Source organism: Ischnura elegans, chromosome 13 (assembly GCF_921293095.1).
Source record: "Ischnura elegans chromosome 13, ioIscEleg1.1, whole genome shotgun sequence".
Taxonomy (NCBI): domain Eukaryota; kingdom Metazoa; phylum Arthropoda; class Insecta; order Odonata; family Coenagrionidae; genus Ischnura; species Ischnura elegans.
Window position 1 is genome coordinate 12,757,992 of NC_060258.1, and position 18,208 is coordinate 12,776,199.

The 18,208-nt window shown below is 38.9% G+C and overlaps 1 protein-coding gene and 1 long non-coding RNA gene across 2 annotated transcripts in view; one reads left to right on the forward strand and one right to left on the reverse strand.

Annotated features, from left to right (window-relative positions):
- Positions 1-299: 299 nt before the first annotated feature.
- Positions 300-4,294, reverse strand: LOC124170092. The gene is made up of 2 exons (XR_006867301.1): positions 4,092-4,294; positions 300-1,929 (listed from the first exon to the last, which is right to left on the reverse strand). It is a non-coding gene; the product is annotated as an uncharacterized LOC124170092 (long non-coding RNA).
- Positions 4,295-11,200: 6,906 nt separating this feature from the next.
- LOC124170029 overlaps positions 11,201-18,208 on the forward strand; it is a 513,527-nt gene continuing 506,519 nt past the window's right edge. The window contains exon 1 of the mRNA XM_046548714.1: positions 11,201-11,487. The gene's annotated coding sequence lies outside the window, so the exon portion shown is untranslated. The remainder of the gene's footprint in view (positions 11,488-18,208) is intronic.

The following is an 18,208-nucleotide window of genomic DNA, read 5'->3' on the forward strand; positions in this document are numbered from 1 at the left end:
AGTTTAACGTATTTGGCCTGTGTGTCAGCGCTTGGCGATGCTTTTTTGTCAAAGGCCCTGTGATTGGTTGGTTTCATCCAATTGGATGAAAATTTAGAACCTGTCCTATCCATTTGTACAAATCGGTGATTTGTACAAACGATAGGACCAAAAGCCAGTTGGACAAAATTTTGACCGTGGGACAGGGTGCGCGTCAGTTGCATCAAATTTTGATCAAAATATTTTGACGCAAATTTGACCGTGGGACATCGGCTTTGTTATTAATCCAAAAAAGATCACTGAAGTTTTTTATGACCAGGGCACAACTCCTGTAATGGCATGCCCATGTATTTTGCAACAAAACACTCAAAAGTGTATGATAAGATATGAAAATAAATCTTCCTTCTTAGTTAGCTTCAAGTCAGCTAGATATTGATATGACTTTTGTCAACAGCAGGCTCTTCATTCAGTCCACTTTTGTCTCAATGCAATTCCGTGAAAGATTTACTACATGACATCTCTGTTAGCCTAACTGAAATATGCCATGGAATAAACTTACAAAATCCACACTCTTAATAGGTATCAATATCCTTAAATTGGAGATAAATGTGAATGACATAAATAGCTTAGTTGTTATTTTTTACTACCTCATCATATACTTGGGAAATTAACATAATTATAGAATGATTGCCATACATCTGAATAATAGTTACAAAAATTTAGCATGCATGAATCACATAAGTTTATTCACAAGTCCTTTGATGTGTTCTCTCTAAACAAGTGGACTGGTAGCAGTATTGTATGGTAATAAATGAGAAAAATGGCTCATACTTTTCACAAGATATTATACAGAAGGTAAATAATATTTTAAAAGAACATACCATGCACCTTTTAAAAGTGATGTAAGAATCTTTCTCAGACTTCATTAAAATCTTAGGTAAGGAGTGTTCTTGGAAATCATTCCCGCAAATTAAGGACTTCTAAGGATATTTACACAAGAAAGCTCTGACACTAGGTCGTAATTACAGTAAAATTTTACTCTTTTTATGCCAAAATAATGAAATATCTGATTTAACAGTTGCTTGTATACCTCTATCAGACAACTTAAGGCAATCATGTTTCACTAGAATGTGTAAAGCCGTCAACAATCCACATTAACCACTACTCAACTGGTAGATAACCAAGCACTCATGGCATAAAAGTTGCACATATTGGTAATGATGAAATGTGTATATGCCAAAGAGGGATATATGCATTAAGAACTCATTAGAGTCATCGTATCAACACACAACAAGCAAAGAGGGAAAAACTAGTTAACCAGGCCAAATATATGTCAGCTGCTCTAGAGCATTAGAATAAAGGAGCTTCCATGCTATTGAATAGATTGAGAATTCCATATCAGCAACTCACCATCAAATTTGATGTAAAGAGCACAAAAATATACCCACATATGTGAATTACCAGATTAAAGCAATGGAACAGGTAGTTAAGAGGTAATCATTTAAAAAATTACTTTTGAATAAAATACATCAAGGACAGGTAAACACTAACAGATGTGACTGTTATAACTAGCTATGTGGAGCAACATCAAACACTTGCTATAAATAATAGTCCGGATGACAACCCATGGAATCAGTTTTAACATATATAAGTTCAATATCATTCAGTCTGGCCTTTGAAAATGAATATAGAAAAACAGACAACAAGCTAGAAAATTTAAGAAAAAAATACATTTTGCTACTCCTGATATATTCTCTCATTAGGCAAAATACAAGGTGACACCACAAAGCCAATGCAGAAGATGATTGCTGGGAATATAATGCTGCACATGCTTCTCCTGCTTAGGTTATTTGGACTTGAAATGCAATAATTGTATCTTATCGTTGTAGCAGTTGTTCCATTATACAGCCATCAATTCAGAAAAACCTGATGCAACAGGCAGCGATGAATCTGGAACAAAGGAATAATCTTGGTGACATTAACTGAGTGAACTTGAGTAAAATATGAGAATAAAACAATCACCACTGGCATTCACATAACATGCACTACAATTTAATGCAAAATATATGTACTGCAGAATACCTTGGTAAAAGGACTATCCACTTAGAAAATAAATAAAACTCATCCATACAATATTAAGGGTGGAATTTAGTACCAACATATTCTTAGGCACTCAATTTAGGAGGACCTGAATTCAAGATATTGCCCACCCTGTTACTCTAACTGATGCACCCAGATGATGAGCCAAGATATGAAGAAACATTTAAGCACATTATTGAATAAGACACTCAAGTTTAATGCAGTAGAAGCATAATTATAATTGAATCCAAAGTATATTAATCAAGAAAGGATACTGAATATCAAAGTGTCAGAATGAATTTAGCAAACACGATGGTAGTTCTCAAATCCGACACAGTCATGGGCCACCAAAACAGCTTAACATAAGAGTAACCAGTGACTCAATTTAATTACTCCAGAAGGATTTTGAAAACACTTTTTCAATGTAAAGTACCAATGTGGATGCTATGGAAGTAATGAAAAATGGTATAACTGAAAAATTGTCAGAATATAATCAAAGGCAATGTGAAAGAAAAGAACTTGCATGGATAGTTCAATCTTACATTCGAACAAACTTGTCAATTTGAGAAGCTACCTTATTTGATAGATGATAAGCATTAGCAAAGACTGCGTGCTTATTTTTCAACAACTGTGCTGATTTCTCAAAATATAATGGATGAATGAGAATGTTTACAAATACTTCATTTAAAAATATACATACGTGGTCATATCCCAGCAAAATACCAAGTGCATGTGACATATATGGAATATAAGAAAGAAAGACTTACACCACCTAAATACAATAAAATGAGGCATAATAGAAACAGACAAACTATGTACAACAGATTTTAGAAGACCATGACCCAGGGTAATAGGTGCTTATGACATGAATAAACACACAAATAAAGACATGCTCAATATCTCCAGCTCCTAAGACTGCATGTAGTCTTCAAAAAACACTAAACCTCTCCAAGAAACGAAACCTTGGATTCATCCAGCCATCGACTATGCAAAACACACAGATGATTTTTTTCCAAGGAAAACTATCGAGAAACCAATGGTCAATGATTTTGGTTGCAAGCAAAAAAATTGTATCAATTCACATTTTAATATAACATTTAAGTACTCTCTTATAAAGAAGTAAACAAATTGGACTTTTAACAAATGAAAATAGCAATTTGGTACCTCTTAATTAATTATTAAAAAGTCTTCTTTCTTTTGTACTTTTAGCCGCAGTTAGTTCAAATATGGTATCACAAAATGAAGGTAGTTTCAACATCATTTGAATTGTCAATATCAGCAATGTTTTTGATTTGTAAATTAGTTCACAGACCCCAAGAATACAATGAAGCTATGAAGGGAAAGTAGAGATATCACTTGCTTGTGCATGCTTGCCACTTTTTACTTACAATTAGTACAAATGTGAACCAATAATTAAAGAGTATGTTTAATTACCACTTTATTTTAATAATTATACTTCAGGCAGTGCCTGACATTGAGAACCTAAACTAATGAATGGACGATAAGGATACATGAATGCTTTGTTGATGCAATTCCCTAATAAATGCCCTGGCATCACTTTATCAATCCACCAGTTGTTTGTAAGAAACATTTCCAATAAACCCATTTATAAAGGGATCGATATTACTTAGCCTAGATCTAATAGGTAATTGTTTCTCAGGCTGGTTAATAATCTAAACAGGACAACCGTTAGTGCTACTATTGAATAATTTCAAAATTTAGTCATCATAAGAAGAGATAAGTGGGCAGTAAACTTGTGTTAAAAAAGTGCTACCTGTTGAGCGAAGGTATGTTGGTGAAAGCAAAGGATGATGGAATTGAAAATGCTACTCAAGATGAACAAAAGAAAACAAAGTCCAACAACCAGATGACTGAAAGACAGTAACCCAATAGAACGGTGACACAATACTTCGTTATCACCAATAGTAATACCTTTCATCAAAATGCACTGACACCGATAACAACATAAACACACTCTCTCAGCAAATGCCAAAAATGGTTTGAATAACAGTACAACCTTAATACGTACATACCACACTCGATGGCTCTTCAACTTCAGCAAAGGAGAAGACTTTAGGCGACACCAGTGGCATGTCCTTATCAGCCGGCAATCGAATATTAGACGCCTCCTCTTTGGCGTAATAGGCTTAGGACAATTTGCGACGTCGAAAATCGTCGGAGCATCATTGGGCTTTTAATATTTTCCAGCCTTCCTTCCGAGTGGATTCAAATTTTGATTCGTATAAGTGCACCTGTGGCAAGGAAAACGAAGATAACTCGCAGGAATATGTTTTAATAATGATTAAATGGCTAAATAATTACGTGCATGCATTATGTAATGTATGTTGACTGTAATATTAATCAAGGAAGGTTTTGCGGCTTCTAAATCGCATGAAATTACAAGGTGTAAAATCCGACATGGATTCGAGTTCAATTGCCTACAAACATTCGTTACCAACAACATAGTTCCAAAAAGGACATGAATATTACATGATTTCAGTAAGTCTTTAATAAAAACTGGTATCATTGATTGTATCACACGTAAAGTTCCTCATGATATTTCAAACGTGAAAGTACTTATATGTTACAGGTATAACTTTCAAGGACATTTACAAGTATAACTTTCACGTGACGAAATAATAACAACTTACCACATTCCATCATGTAAATAAGTTGCGTATTCTAGTTTATAGTTTAAATTAATCAATTGAATGTAGCACGGGTTACTTATATCAGTATTACGGCACTATCAAAGTTTAAAAACCATTGACACAAATAACCTTATACCTCTACATGAAAAACTCTCAACAATAGCAGGAATTATTATGCACTCTTCTGTTTACATTACGTACAACGTAAAACTGATTGGCAAAGGTATTAATCTTTGAAGTAAATCACAGCCTTTCATCAAATTAAGCCGAAACTAAGTAAGAACTTGATCTTCATATGAATACTTACCCAATACATTGAATTACATCATCTTCTAACTCACCTCACAAATAGTGGAAGACGACTACGGTTGCCACTCATCCATCCCCCACATTTGTAGCCATTTAGCCCTTACCTGAGGATTACAAGGAAAAACAAAAGCGCGATACACATCCCCACAACTAATGGAAGAGTTTGGTGCAGAAGAACCGCCCATCTCTCTTATTTATCAATTACAAAAATGGAAAAAACTGCACCAACTCGACGTTCCTCCTATGCAACAACACAGCCCGCCATTAATGATATGACTAAACATGGCAGGTTGCGACGACTCAACTTCGTAGTTATTATATGGCAATATAGAGGACTCTGAGGCCGGCCGCACACTTACGCCACCGGTGGCAGACAAACGCTGAGGATTGCCTTTTGCATGTAATCATACGGGCTCGTCGCACACACAGCGCTCGCTGCGCCACAAGCTGAGGCAGTGGCCCTGTCTCGCTGCTAGTGGTCGCCACCGGTGGCCAGACTTCCATCGCACACTACGCCACTCCGGCGCCATCGCCACCGTCACATCGCCGCTGTCAAAACTCACGAGGCACAGTTGTTGTCAGACAGTACGTGCGGGCAGTTGTTCAAGATGGAGTTCGATATCGATGTTTTTATATCCGAAGTGGAAGCCCGTCCAGCAATATGGGACTTGCGATGTGATGCCTACAGTGATAGATTGAACAAAACAAAAGCCTGGGAGGAGTTGTGTTTACGATTTGTAAATAAATTTGAGGAAATGGGTACCGCAGAAAAAAACAAAGCAGGTAAGGAGACAAATTTATTATAATGAAATCGTATTAATCCAACTAACAAGTAAATATGTAGTTAAGTTAAATGAAGCAAAGACGTTAATTTATATTTTATCGTTTTTCCATGGTAGAGCTCCATCCTCACTTACAAAATAATCTCTCAGAACATCTCTGTTGATGACTCTGTTGATTGCCCTTGGCTTGGCCGTAGTAATAACATCGGGTGCACCCAATGCCGTCGTTTTCTTTTCCGTCGTCGGCGAGATCTTCTCAGTAGGAGCAGTACGCACAGTGCTTCCGTATCGGAGTCCATAGTTCAACTACCTTCTCGAGCTAAGCTGACTGACAGTGGCGACCACCGGTGTCGAAAGACGACCACTGGTGGCAACCACCGGTGGCGACCACTGGTGGCGAAAGGCGGCCACCAGTGGCTGCCACCGGTGGCGACCACCGGTGGCTTAGTGTGCGGCCGTAGAGGTGGGATTTTCGGTTCATTTCCGTGATTCGATTCATTCGGTTCTATTCATGTGAATGAACTGTTCTTTCATGTCGTTCATAAAGAATCACATGAACCAAATGAACACCGCGAACCGAATGAACAACGTGAACTAAATGAACTCTACGAACCGAATGAACAACGTGAACATGAACTCTGCGAACTAAATGAACAACGTGAACTAAATGAATTCTGCGAACTAAATGAACAACGTGAACTAAAGGAACTCTGCGAGCTAAACGAACAACGTGAACTAAATGAATTCTGCGAACTAAATGAACAACGTGAACTAAAGGAACTCTGCGAGCTAAACGAACAATGTGAATCAAATGATTGCAATGAAGCGAAATAATCCAGAGTTAACCGAAAACATTGAAGGCTGTACGCGTGAACTTACATAATTATGTATGTAATTATTAGTAAGAATATCTTCATGAATATATGCATATAAAAAATTAAGGTTATAATCGAGAAATACGACTAAACATGTTTCCTTCGTATTCGGTGATTCATTATTAACTTAGATTCTATTAATTGGCGTTACACCATAAAGAAATTTTCCCTAAAACAGACAGACTTATCGGGAGCAAAGTGGTCATGAAATTATTCCGGGTAACTCACGCAACACCTCTGACAGCGGTGTTAGCAATATTGTTAGGCATCATGGCGCACGAGACCCCTACAACATACGGGTAAAACGACATAACATTTGTCATATTAACTCTAGGTAAAGTGTGATTTTATGAAAATTCAGCGACGAACCTTAAGCTGCTCAAAGAAAGAATTAAAGCCCGAGCCACCTGGCATTATGCGTCAGTCTCTCAGAGGGCTTTTAACCTTTTAGCATCGAAAGAGAATGATCATGATGCTACCGCAATGAAATCAATTATGCTACAAAAAATTAGTTAATGAAACCATAGTGACATAGAAAATAAAATAAATGTTTCACGAAGTAATTCAAGAAGAGGCAATTAAGATTTAACCTCTCAAGCGAGTATATATATACGTCCTAGATATTCCGTTCTTATACAAAACATTTAATAAGGAATATTGCTATTCTTGTCTCATTGAATTTAAGTAATTCCTATTTTTCAGTATATTCCTATTGATATGTTTTCTTATGTATCAACTGTAGGGGGATTAAGAACGTTAAGTTCCATAGGTTCCGTATAATAAGCGAGTAATTCATGGAATATTCACTCTCAACCAGTGCAGGTGGATTCAAGATTGTGACAAGAAGGGGGCTACCCTAGTAGAAAAAAGTGTGTTCATTCAGTGTTCTTTTTATGTTCATTTAATGTTCAAATTGTGTTCCTTCTATGTTCACCGAATGTTCACTTTATGTTCTTTTTATGTGTTTTGTGACAGAAAGAACATAAAAAGAACACAAAATGAACACTCGTCTGTGAACATAAAAAGAACACAAAATGAACACTCGTCTGTGAACATAAAAAGAACATAATTCGAACACAAAATGAACACTTTTTTGAACATCAAAAGAACACAAAATGAACATAAAAAGAACATTTTGTTGAACAACAAAGAAAAAGCTTTCACGAAAGTCCCATCATTACCATGAACACTTTCACATCTTTGCGAATCAGATGTCAGTGTTTGGATATGTTTCAAATTATTTTATTTCCAGCTTTATTTATTAGAAACTAACTTAATAGTTGAAGCCAAATGCTCAGGCCTTATCCCTGTTTAGTATGCAATAAAGTACATATTGAGAGTGTTTTCAGGTGTTCCTTGATTGCATTCTCGGATCGTTCAATGTCCATTTTTTGATGATATGCCTTCATTTTGGGATAATTTTCCCGGAAATTCATTATTTTAAATTTCTAGAAATATTATGGAAAACTGCTAAAAAATACAGTTTTGTGGATTTCAAGATGGCGAAATTCAAACTCATTTTTGGTAGACAAAGTCTCCAAAATCATCTGTATTACTTGTTTTATGTAAAGCTACTTGTCATGACACATGAACTGCAGTTATCCACAATCACCTCCAAGGAATGAGAATTTTTATACTGGTTTATTTTAAAGAACAACAAAGAAAAATGTTCATTTTGTGTTCAACATAGTGAACATAAAATGAACATATAAAAAAATGTTCAATTTGTGTTCACCATGGTGAACATAAAATGAACACAAAGTGAACATAAAATGAACACATAAAAAAATGTTCATATTGTGTTCACCATGGTGAACATAAAATGAACTCAAAGGGAACACAAAATGAACATAAAGAAAAATGTTCATTTTGTGTTCAACATAGTGAACATAAAATGAACATATAAAAAAATGTTCAATTTGTGTTCACCATGGTGAACATAAAATGAACACAAAGTGAACATAAAATGAACGCATAAAAAAATGTTCATATTGTGTTCACCATGGTGAACATAAAATGAACTCAAAGGGAACACAAAATGAACATAAAGAAAAATGTTCATTTTGTGTTCACTGAGATGAACATAAAAAGAACATAAATTGAACATCAAAAGAACACACCAAGAAATTGGTGAACATAAAAGAACACCAAAAGAACATCAAAAGAACACTTGAACACTGAATGAACATATAAAGAACACCAAAAGAACACATTTTTTTCTACTAGGGTAGGTACCTGGGGTAACCTAGGTAACGTGGGGGGGATTGGGAGTAAACCTTCCCCGACAACTGAACAAAATTATTATTTTCTTTAACTCTAAATATAATGGTGTATTAAAAAACTCAAGATATAATGGTAATATTTAGAGGCTCTCTGGATCCGCCACTGCTCTTAAATGACTAGAAAGACCTACTGTCATCCGCGGCTCGCGAAGTTAATTCAAGACCTTTATACCTACTTCTACTACTCCGACGATTGTTCAAATGATTCTTCGATTCCTACATGATTCTTCAATTCTTATGATTCTTCGGTTCTTAAACGAATCTGCGATTCTTAAATGATTCTTCGATTCTAAGTGATTCTTCGATTCTAAATGATTCTTCGATTCTAAATGGGTGCATCCAGGGGGAGCTCCGCTCACTGAGCGGAAGGTGAGCGAACCACCGCTCTCCCCCTGGATGCGACCGCTCACCACCCGATCACTAGTGAGCGGCCGCCATATTTGTGAGCGTACTCCGGGACCGATCACCTCGCTCACCGACCAGTGAGCGGCGGCGCGAGTTCAAAATGGTGCCGAAGAACTGTCAGGTCGAGCAGCCGTATTAATTATACATTGTAACGCATCTAACGCTGGATGACTTATACGTAATGTAGGCATATTAAATGCGATTGGCAGAAGGCCTTTTGTTACGTATTTATTTACTAAATTAGGTAGCCAAAATATTATTCTGCGGTGGAATTTTGTCGTAAGCCAGGTAAAGTTCAGATGTAGCCTTCGCTGAAAAATGGATTTTCGAGTTGAAATGTGTTTTTAATTCTTTATTAATATTTCATAGGCTTCAGATAAATGCAAATATAGCTATATACGTAAATCGCGGGGTATTAATTGTCCGCTTAGTCAAAAAAATAAGGCGTGAGTAATTTTTCTCCCGGGTTAACTAAGTAATAGCTTCAACATTGTCTTCTGGCCGTTTTACACGGGGGACGTCATTGCGCAATAGCTGAAGTATGTAAGAAGTTAAAATCAAAATTGCATCGTGTAAAGCGGTGAATTTCTATAACACACGCGAGAATGATCGTACATAAGGTACCTTTATAAATATTGGTCTTCTGGTAGAGAAACATATTACAGTGATATCAGGGTTAAGAGTAAAACCTTTCATGTGACCTTTGACAAAGTGAGTGGCATACATAAAGTAGACAGAACTAGAAATGTTGAAGGTTAGAGGCTAAATCTATTATGTCAATAAAAGGTTGGCATCAAGCAAGTTGTTCAGCGATTTTAAAAACCCTTAAAACTACTCGCTGGCGAACGACAAGAAGATATAACAAAAATTTGTTTGTCATCAGCAGGAACATGAATATTAACCCGAGCACATTCCAAGTCCATTCCTCAATTAGAAGCTCATGTGGCACATAGCTCACTTCAAAAGTAATGTCAGATTTGGTTAGTACGATAACACCAGCACTTTTTTAATTTGACCGGTTTACCAGCACTTCCTCAAAACATCCGCCACACTACGTCCCGTAATGCTGAGATATAACTTCATCATTAGTCACCCGATGTTCACAAACAGTTTGTTGTGATAATAATGTCTACTGCTGTCCTTGATCAATTATTAAATCTCATTCAAGAAACTATAAGACGAAGCGGATTTCATGGAATTAGCAAATGTGAAACTATTGCTTTCTAAACATGGGAAAGACGTCCATTTTAGTGTAAAGACCTCTTTTTTCAAGACTTCAATGTCAGGCGCCAGATTCCCAACGAAATATTTGGACGATTGACACAATAGGCATTTCCAATAAATATCACGGGACTCGTAAAGAGCTGTTAGCGATAAATCCTTTAGGCCCGTACATTAAGAGTGATATATATTCGGGACAGAGTCACAAGGTATGAACTTATCACAGGAATTAAAGTATATTTCGCAGCCGCTACACGATAGTATGCACAAGCGCTGGGCGCCATATTGAATGTTATGCATTTCAAGTTCCCCACCTTAGCGCTCACTGAGCATTCACCATCCAGGGGGGAATGTGATCGCTCAGTGAGCGCTGACGTCACAGTCCGCTCACTGATCAGGGAGCGATCACTCCCCCTGGATGCACCCAATGATTCTTCGATTCTTCGTGAACCACACGATTCTTTATGAACCCTTTGAACGAGGAGCGTATTTCGATTCATTCGGTTCATGCCAATGAACCGTTCAAAATGAACGATTCATTCATGAACGACACAGCTCTAGTGCATCATCGTTGCGGCAGTGTTTCCTGTGGTTTCCTGGCAGTGTGTCGTGGTGGGTCGTCTTTTTCTTCGTTAGCACCGAAAGCAAAAGAGGAATACAAACGATACGAACCTTAGAAAGACATTACTGCAGTGATATTATTCCATCGTGGTTGTTGGTGAGGATTACATTCGCCCGTTGCTGACATTCTGACGCCTTGTGGACTATCGTTGGGTCCTTTACATTTATCTCCTTTGGATCCTGGTTTTGGCATCTTGCAAGCAGCGTGCCACCAATTTAAGAGGCGTCGCCTGATAACTGCTTCGCGCCCACACTAAAGGCTAGCTCGACATCGCTACTTGAGGTAAGGGTACGGGATTATAATATAGGAATGCCAGTATTTTCCCCGCGAACATAGAATTGACTTGACAATAGAATGTGAAGGTTTCGTGGAGATTTCACATGGAGGGAGTTCGGCCCATCGATGTAACCACCCACACGAGGAAGCTATTAATCTTCGTATCTACATAAACTATTTGAATGTTTCGGATTTTTTTCATGCTAATCACTCGCAAAGATTGGAGACAATTGGCAATAATTCAATATTAACATTCATACGACCCACAAATTTCGGCTACGGTATACTTTTACCGAATCTCCAATTTTCGTCGGATATTCACCAAAATTAGTATACACAACTTATTTCACATACTAAACAATCCTAGGGGTGGGCGAAAGCGGTTCGAATACAAATAAAAATTTAATAATTCATTACTTATCTTGGTGTCGGATGGGTAACTTTTACATTGCAGGAGCTATCATAGATGAGAAAAGACGATCGAAAACAAACTGTTGCTAAGGTTTGGGTTTGGGTATGGACGGGGCATGATGTGTCTTGTAAAGGATGCAAATTTTCCTCTCTACATTTTGTAAAATCCTAGCAAATGGACGGCTTATTCCTAGTGTACGGTCGTAGGACCGGAGGGGTGGGTTGGGTAGCGCACGGCGGATTCTTTCTTATTTATGTGTCGACTGACTCCGACAGACGGACTTATGACGGCATAAGCGAGATTATTTTAACTCGTCCCTCAAAATTACATCAAAACCCTCTGATACAAACTAATTAGGGTATTACTTTACAAGAGGTACAATCCGGATTTCGCCTTCAAACCTTCACTTACCTATAGTCTCCCACCCCACCAACTGGACCAGCTCGAGGAATATTATTTTCTAGTCGACCAGCCCGTACATATGCCCGGAAAGTGATTTACCCACTTCTACTTCCCACTTTGTTATGTATTGGACCAGCTCGAGGGATATTTTTTTCTTGTTTATAATTCCAAACATGTGCAGTTTTCGATCGTCATTTCTCATCTATGATAGCTCCTGCCACAGATATATACTTCTGCGTGTATATATCTGTGGCTCCTGCAATGTATAAGTTACCCATCCGACACCAAGATAAGTAATGAATTATTAAATTTTTATTTGTCCTCGAACCGCTTTCGCCCACCCCTAGGATTGTTTAGTATGTAAAATAGGTTATGTACACTAATTTTGGTGAAGATCCGATGAAAATTGGAGATTCGATAAAACTATACAGTCACCCAAATTTCATAGGCAACCCATTCAATGCGGATGTCATTCATGAACGGCAGCCGCGCCTTGCCACCCGCGCGGATGTCTTTAATGAATGACACGGCATTGGGTCCTTTCTCATGCGTTTTAATGGTACCACGCTCAGCCCCTTTCTCTTGCCGCCACTAGGCCGCTCTTCATAGTTGGTTCCTAGCTTCTGCATATAGTGTGCTCCGTTTCTGGTTACTCCAATTTTTCTTTTTTCTATGGATTTTTGAATTTTTTGTGTTTTTTTTACGAGACTTTTGGTGAATAAGTTTTTATTTGAAAGTGCTTCTGTCTTTTCTTTTTGGAATTGACGTCTTCTTGAAGAATTTTTTCTTCTATTCATGAAAAAACATGGTTATAAAAAAATTTATTGCGGTTATATTGTGATACCAGTAAGTTTTTCAGTATACCGATATTTTGAGAAGCTATGGCAAGGGATCGTTTTCTCTGGATTTTATGAGTATTACATTTTCTAAGAAATCCCTCAAACAGAGAGATGCTTTACAGTGACATACAGCCACGGTGACTACTGATCGTATTTATACCATAAGACCTCTTTTAGACAGTTTCAAGGAGATAATGGAAACTGCTGTCTTGCCGGGACGGGAACTTAAGTGTAGATGAATCGATGGTATTGTGGAGAGGCCGTCTAATGTTTCGGCAATACTTCAAGTGGCGGATACAGATGGGGGGCACATACCCCCCCTTGTGAGGCCGTCCACATTGCCAAACATTATTATTATTATTATTATTATAGTATTCTACCGATTAAGGTAGGTTTCCATCGAGTATTCGTGAAGTGATCTGGGAGCCTCCCTTTCCTTCAAGCAATGTCTTCTTTAATTCACTGCAAGGCCTACTCTCTTTCAATCTATCTAAAAATCCTATTCTTTTCCTTCCCCTCCCTCGTTTCCCCAACATTCTACCCTCCAACACCATTTTCAACATCCCCTCACCGCTAAGCACTAACTCCATCCAAACCTTCTGTCTCCTGCGTATCTCATCTAAAAGCTGCCTCTCCTCGCCAACCATATCCAGCACTTTGTCGTTCCTTTTCCTCTCCGTCCATTTCACCCTCTCCATTCTTCTTCGTACCCACATCTCGAATGCCTCCAATCTTCTCTCGTCTTCTTTCCTCAGTGTCCACGTTTCCGCACCGTAGAGAGCTACACTCCAAATCAAACTCTTCACTAACCTTTTCTTTTAACTGTCACACAACGATCCTCTCAGAAGCTCCTTCCTGTTCCTGAACACCTCCTTCGCTAATGCTATTCTCTTCCTGATGTCCTTACTACTGTATCCGTTTTCCTCTAACGTACTGCCTAAATAGTTGAATTGCTCAACCTGCTCAAGTTTATCACCACCCACCGTTATCTTGAGTCTCACATTCCTCGCTCGTGATGCTTTACAAAACCGCATTACCTTAGTTTTCTTTTGATTAATCCTCATCCCATATTCCTCGCAACGCTCGTATAACGCATCCACTAGAGCCTGAAGCCCCCTTGCTGACTGACTGATCAACGCCTGGTCATCCGCGAATCTCACTGATTTGAACATCATTCCTCCCACTTTTATCCCAGCTTCTAACTCATCCCACGCTTCCCTTACCATCTCTTCAGCATACACGTTAAAGAGCAGCGGCGATAGAGGACAGCCTTGCCTCACACCTCGGCCAATGCTTGCCCACCCAGATTCTCCGTCCGCTATCCTCACTTGCGCAGACTGGGCCATATACAGATTACGAATCAGTCGTCTATCCTTCCAGTCTACACCTATTCTCCTGAGAATATCCATTGACTTTACCCAGTTCACCCTATCAAACGCTTTTTCAAAATCCACGAAACACGCATATACGTCCTGGTCATATTCTAGGTTCCTCTCCACGAGGGACCTCATCATTGCTATTGCCTTTTCTGAAACCAAACTGATCTTCGCCCAAATACTCGTCTGCCCTCGCCTCCATTCGTCTGTTCAATATCCTCAGCACTACTTTCGCCGCATGGGATATTAGGCTGATAGTCCTATAATCTCCGCATTCCACGGCTTTCTTCTTTTTCGGAAGCGGAATTAAAACCGTCTTCACGAAATCCTCCGGCCAACATCCCTCCTCATAGATCCTGCGCACTAGTTCGAAAAACCTTTTCTTACCTTCCTTCCCTAGATTCTTCAGAAGCTCACATGGTATATTGTCCACGCCTACTGCTTTCCTAGCCTTCATATCACAGAGTGCTCTCTCTATTTCCGAATCTTAAATCTCCGGCCCAAGATTATCCTCCTCCACAGCACTTTCCTCCTCTACAGTCAATCTCTCTGGTCTGTTCGTTCCGTCATACAGGTCGTCTCCATGTATTCCCTCCACCTACCCTATACCTCTTCTCGCTCGGTTAGCATCCTCCCATCTTAATTTTAGACATGGCTTGTCCTCTTTTGCTGCCCGATAGCGACTTAACTTTGGCGTACAATGCGCCTACTTCTCCATCCTTCTGGAACTTTTCCATTTCCTCGCACTGTCTTTTCCACCAAGCCTCCCTTGCCCTCTTAGTTTCACGTCGTAATCGATTATTCAATTCCCTATACATTCTTTTGCCCTGTTCTGTGTCCACGTTCTTCCACTTCCTCCTCTCCTCCATTTCATTTACCATTGCCTCCGTTATCCACGGCTTCTTTATCCTTCTAATGTCAACGTAACCAATTGACTTCTCCGCCGCTTTGACTATTCCCGTTTTAATATTATCCCATCTTTCCTCAACAGTCTTGGTTCTGTCAATGTCCCGCATACTAATGTCCAGTATTTCCTGATATTTTCTCCTCATACTCCCTTTCAGGGCTTCTACGTTCCATTTCTTCGCCTTCCTAACTTTCATAAGTCTTTTGAATTTTACGTTGCATTTCATGAGCACTAGATTGTGGTCCGAATCCGCATCCGCTGCAGGGAAGCTGCGCGAGTTTTTCACACTGTTCCTAAACCTCTGTCTTACCATAATGTAGTCTTTTTGATATCTGCCTACATCCCCTGGACTTTTCTACGTGTACCTTCGCCCTTTATGATGCTTGAACCACGTGTTTGTAATGAATAACTCTTTTCTCTTGCAAAATTCTGCTACTTTCTCGCCCCTGTCGTTTCGAATTCCTAATTCAAATTCTCCTATTTCTTTTCCATCCCTACCCTATTACTCCTGGAGTACGTATTTCACGCTTTTAGATTTTTAAATGACGATATCTATTTTTCGCGATTAAATGAAAAGTGAAAATTTTCAAGCTCGCGAAAACGCGACGCGTAATTATGAATGCCGGGAAATCTCTCCGTGTGACGTATTTCTGGTTTCCGCTGCCGCCCTGTGAGGTGACCTTGAGGCGAGGCTTAGCGCTGATATGACGCAGGCTGCTAGCGGGTAGCTGAGTACCCTCCTGGCTGGTAGGGCTTGACTTAAATAAGGATTATTCATACCTTATCAAATGAAGAAAACTTTCCGACCTTAGCCAGTTTTAATAGGTGATTATTAAGACATGTTTCCCTGAGCTCTGTGCCTCATGCATGCATTGGTAACCTCAGACGATGCATAACTCCTATCTTCTCGTATAGAAACTAGGTCCCTGTGACGTCACGTGGAGTGGCATCGCATGGGCGCCAATCTGGCCCTTTTCAAATGAGGATAAAAATGGACCATTGCCATTCGTCTAAACCGGTATTTCTAAAACGAAATAATTTTTATATTATGAATACACTAGTGGTGGGTAACGAATCGCAATCAATGCCTTTCGTTTTCTTTGATGAAGGAAACTACCCTATTATTACAACAACGTTACATTGATAAGGACTGTCTTTGTCAAAAAATTTATTGTACAGGTACATTGAGACCAAATTGGAGGGACAATCAAAAAGAGATATTTGGTCACAAATTAGCGAAAGGAGAGGTTTGTTCTCGGTTGAGTGAGGAGGGAATGTGTGTTTTCCACACAAAATACAAGCGGGACGTATCAATGATCTCTTTGGAATTTGGAAGTGATCTAGTGGCAACCACCAGATAAAGCAGGGAGAAAGCAGGGGCCGTGGTTGCTTATAATAAGTGCATGGGTGGAGTTGATCATTGAGACCAGCTCCTTTTAGAATAGTGACTCAAGTAAAAATTTCTCCCTTGAAACTGGGCTGAAACTACCTTGAAACTCACTGCCTTGCTTAAATGCTGAAACTGCATTGAAATTGAAACAAAACCAGTGGAGTTTGGAAGAGGGATGGCAGTGCAGTAGCAATGCAATAAAGATCTCCAGCTACTCCAATGAAACTCCCTTGGCTGACTACACTGAAACTTTATCGGCTACTAACTGGACTGAAACTCCCTTGGCTACCAGCTAGACTGAAACTCCCTTGTGTGCCAGGCTGAAACTCCCATGTTTTGCTGAATACATTTTCCCTACCCAATCCATTGAAATTCCCTCATCAAATCATATAAAACACAGTAAATTAACAACCTGCGCAACCCAGCCAACAGTGGATGATCACATAACAGATTTCTCCCACTATTTTGCATGCATGATAAAAGATAAAGGGAGGACAGGTGATTGCGATCAACAATAGTTATAACAGGAACGACCTCAACATTTTTCAAGACACAATTTATTAGAACATGAAAATACATCAATAAATTAATAACTGTTAAAAGCACATACAAAAATATTCCAAATGAAAGAAGTCATGGAAGTTAGATGCTCCTGAAAAAGAGAAGAAACATGTCTGATGAGAGTCACAAACGACTTAACTCAAAATCAAATTAGCAAAATTGCACATAAAAACTGTCCTCTACTTGGCTTATTAGTTATATGATGCATTAATGTGAAACATTCAAATTATAGAAAGCAAAACTTAAATTATCACTGAGGAAGCATGCGCTTTGCATCATAGTTTAATGAAAAACGAAGCGATGGCTTGTTACTTAGGCTATGTGTGAACTCCAAACGAAAACGACGCAAGCTTCCAAAACTATCAGCTGTAACTAATAAGTATAAGCAGAAAATATACATTGCACTATAGCAATACCCACCCGCATTCCTTATTTCTTCGAAAGCCCACTCGAGCTCACCGAGTCCGTTAGGGACTCCGCAGGATGACTAACAGACGGCGCTAGGATGACTAATTGATGGCAAGTCGGTGAATTCTGGATTAAAACACGAATTCAATGTCAACGTTCTCATGGCTAAACATGGAAGGAATAAACATGCCATCAGAGAAGTTAAAATGCTTACCTCCAATTATGAATGCAGTCATCACCACCGACCTCGTTCTCCCCTTCACCTTAATTTCGATTAATTCTTGCCGTTAACAAACGTCGAAGTACCGGGAAAATATTTATGCCATCAATCTTTTCATGCCAAAACCCACGCCCACCACTCGTCTTTCGCTCCTAGCAACTTGAGAGAAATAACGGCAACCGACAGCATGACGCGCGGGAAAAGGTATACGT